The sequence below is a fragment of the Pteropus medius genome, unplaced genomic scaffold (assembly GCF_902729225.1).
Source record: "Pteropus medius unplaced genomic scaffold, Ma_sr-lr_union100, whole genome shotgun sequence".
NCBI lineage: Eukaryota > Metazoa > Chordata > Mammalia > Chiroptera > Pteropodidae > Pteropus > Pteropus medius.
Genome location: NW_024345872.1, coordinates 3,770,267 through 3,774,452, shown reverse-complemented (window position 1 = coordinate 3,774,452; position 4,186 = coordinate 3,770,267). Strand labels below are relative to the sequence as shown.

The window sequence follows — 4,186 nt, the reverse complement described above, 5'->3', positions numbered from 1 at the left end:
AACAACAACAACCCCCCCCAAACAGAATACTCTTCCATTAATGCCAAGGTGAAGGTCCATTAAACATCACGAATAATGAAGGTGACATGGCATCTCAGAAAGAAAGAGGAAAATCTCTAGAAAATACATTTAAAGATGTAGAAATATATGATTTAAATGACAGAGAATTCAGGATGGTACTACTGAAAAAAATCAATGAGGTCCAAAAAGATTCATATCAACAATTTCTGTTATTTAAAAAATAATTAGATGAGCAGGATGAGTTCCTTAGCAAGGAGATTGAAACCCTCAAAAATAACCAAATAGAACTTCTGGAATTGAAGAGCACACTGAAAGAGGTGAAAAATGAAACAGAAAGCATGGGAACTAGAGTCAACAAAATAGAAGGAAGGATCAGTGATATCAAAGACAGAAATCAAGAAATAAATCACAAGGAAGAAGAGAGAAAAGGAAAAAATTAAAAATAATTAAAAAGAATTACAAGAACTAGCTGATACCGTCAAGAGAGGAAACATAAGAAAAATGGGCATTTTCGCAGGGAAAAGTAAAGGAGCAGGGATTAGAAAGTGTTTTCAGACAAATAGTTGACGAGAATTTCCCAAATCTAAGGAATGAGCTGGACCTTGGAAGTCAAGAAGTCAAGAGAACACACAATTATATCAACCCAAAAAGGCCTTCTCCAAGATATATTGTATTAAAATTATCAAAAATCAAGGACAAGGATAGAATTCTCAAGGCAGCCAGGGAAAAAAAGATGGTAATCTATAAAAGAAAACCCATTGGATGATCGTCGAACTTCTCAACACAAACCTTGCAAGCCAAAAAGGAGTGGAATCATATAGTCAACCTATTAAATGAAAGGAACTACCAGCCAAGAATAATGTACCCAATAAAGCTCTTCTTTAGATATCAAGGAGAAATAAAGTCCTTTCCATATATACAAAAATTGAGATAGCTCTCCACTACAAGTCCAGCATTACAGAAAATACTGTAAAAGGTACATTCACCTAAAATAAAATGACGAAAACAAATAAACAAACAAAAAACCTAACAAGGAGTAAGGTGACGACTAGCAGGCAGATAGAAGCAGAGGAGTGCAACCCTGAATGAGAACTGGGCATTATTAGCTGAAACAATAAGAAGAGATTTGCTGTCTACAGCCATGTTACCCTGAACAAGCCAAATCTCGTATGATCTCGGAAGCTAAGCAGTGTTGGGCCTGGTTAGTACTTAGATGGGAGACTACCTAGGAGACCAGGTGCTGTAGGCATTAAAAAAATAAAAAAGGATTGTAAGCTGACAAGTTCCTAGCAATCTGTGAGGTCAACCAAGGGTTGCCTCACCTAAAAAAAGGAAAAAAAGAAAATAAAAGACAAAAAAGAAAAAAAGAAGAGATTTGCTATAGCAAAATAGTAATGAAAATTCAGCATACATAGGGACAAACTGAGACAACAGTAACAGAAAAGGGAAAGATTCAAAGATCCAAATTCACAAAGGAGAATGGGAATAAGGCACAAATAGAAGAAAATGAACTACTATATGTATGTAATTATCCTCTACATATTTGTAATGGTAACCACATGCTGAAGATTCAAAATTGAAGAATATTACATAAAACAAGAAGGACCAGAGGGAAAACCCATAAAAGCCAACCAAAATAAAGAAAACAGAAACACAAGGACAAGGAAGCAATGAAAACACCGAGCTACCAGAAAGCAAAAGATAAAAGGACTATAAGAAGACCTCATATTTCAATAATCACCCAAAAGGTAAGTGGAGTGAATGCACCAATAAAAAGGCACAGTTTTAGATTGGACATATCACATTTCCAAACACAAATAAAAACTCAAAGTGAAAGGGTGGAAAATGATATTTCAAGCAAATAGCATTGAGAGAAAACTAGGAGTAGCGGTACTAATATTGGATGAAATAGACTTCAAAATAAAAAAAAAAGATAAAGAAAGATACTGAGGGATACTTCATAATGATGAAAAGAATCATATACGAAGAAGAAGTAACACTTATTAATATTTACACTTCCAATCGGATATCCCTGAAATATATAAAGCAATTGCTAACAGAACTAAAGGGAGAAACAGACCAATCACTATCGCAGTAAGGGACCCAAATACCCCACTGCTGGACATGGACAGATCATCCAAACAGAAAATCAATAAGTAAATAACATCCTTAAATGACATATTAGACCAATCAGATATAATTGTCGTTTATAAAGCCTGTCATCCCCAAACAACTGCTTATACATTTTTTTTCTCAAGTGCACATGGAATATTCTCAAGGACTCACCACATACTAGGACACAGAGATAGCCTCAACAAATATAAGAAGGTCGAAATCATACCAACCATATTCTCTGATCATAATGCTTTGAAGCTAGAGATCAAGCGTAAAAAGAAAATGGAAATAATCACAAATACATGGAAATTAAACAGAATGCTACTGCAGAATAATTGGTTCAGAGAAGAAATAAAATGAGAGATCAAGAGATACACAGAAACGATTGATAATGATAGTACGACATATCAAAACTTTTGGGATATGGCAAAAGCGATCATAAGAGAAAAGTTCATATCATTACAGGCCTATCTCCAAAAAGAAGAATGAGCCCTGCCCCCAAAAACAACCTAAAAGTTTCCATCTTAAAAAAAAAAAAAAAGAATACTAGAAAAGAAAGAATAAATAAAGCCTAAAGTCAGCAGAGGAAAGAAATAATCAAAATTAGAGCAGAAATAAATGAAATTGAAAACAAAACAAATAACAACAAGAAAACAATAGAAAAATAAATGCAACAAGGAGCTGGTTCTTTGAGGAGGTTAATAAAATTGACAAACCCCTGGTTAAATTCACTAAAGGAAAAAGAGAAAGGACAAAAATAAACAATATCAGCGATGAAAGAGGGCAAATAATGACAGACAGCAGAAATACATAAGATATACAAGAATGCTATGAAAAAGTATATAACACCAAATTTAACAACCTAGAAGAAATAGACCAAGATTTAGAAAGCTATAGCCTTCCTAGATGGAATAAAGAAGAACTGGAAAATCTAAATAAACTGATCGCAATATGAAAATTGATAGAATCATCGAAAATCTCCTAAAAAGTAAAAGTTGAGGACCAGATGGCTTCACTGTTGAATTCTACCAAATATTCATAGATTTAATACCTATTCTCTTCAAACTCTTCCAAAAAATCAAAGAGGAGGCAATACTTCCCAACTCATTTTATGAGGCCAGTATTACTCTGGTATGAAAACCTGGTAAGGATGACAAAAAGAAGAAAATTACAGACCAATATCTCTCATGGACACAGATGCAAAAACCCTAAATAAGATACTAGCAAACTGAATAGAGCAAAATATTAAAAAGATTATACACCACGACCAAGTGGGCTTCATCCCAGGGGCATAGGGATAGTGAACAATTTATGTGATACACCACATAAATAAATTAAAAATAAGAATAATACGATCATATCAATAGATGCAGAAAAAGCCTTCAACAAGATACAGCATATATTTATGATCAAAACCCTTTAAAAAATGAGTATAGAAAAAAGTACCTTTACACAATGAAAGCCATATATGACAAACCCTCAGCCAACATTATACATAATGGTGAAAAACCAAAATCCTTAACTCCAAGATCGGGAACAAGGGAAGGCTCTCCATTATCGTCACTGTTATTCAATATAACATCGGAGTCCTAGCAAGTGCAATCAGGCAAGAGAAATATATAAAAGGCATCCGAATAGGAAATAAAGAATTCAAACTGTCACTACTTGCAGATGACATAATTGTCTATATAGAAAACTCTACAGACTCCACAAGAACACTACTAAAAACATAAGCAAAAAAGTAAAGTTTCTGGATACAAAATCAACGTTCAAAAATTTATAGCGTTCCTATACTCTAATAATAAAGTGTCATAGCGTTCCTATACTCTAATAATAAAGTGTCAGAAAAAAAAAGTGGAAAAATAATTCCCTTTGTTATGGCAACAAAAATAATTAAATACCTAGGAATAAATATAACAAAATATGCAAAGGACCAATATAAGGAAAACTATAAGACCCTATTAAAAGAAATCAAAGAAGATACAAAGAAATGGAAAGGTATTCCGTGTTCTTGGAATGGAAGAATCAAGATAGTGGACATGACTTTATT

At 33.4% G+C, this 4,186-nt stretch overlaps 1 pseudogene; it reads left to right on the top strand.

Annotated features, from left to right (window-relative positions):
- The first annotated feature begins 1,152 nt into the window (after positions 1-1,152).
- Positions 1,153-1,270, top strand: LOC120612340 (uncharacterized; annotated as a pseudogene).
- The last annotated feature ends 2,916 nt before the right edge of the window (positions 1,271-4,186 follow it).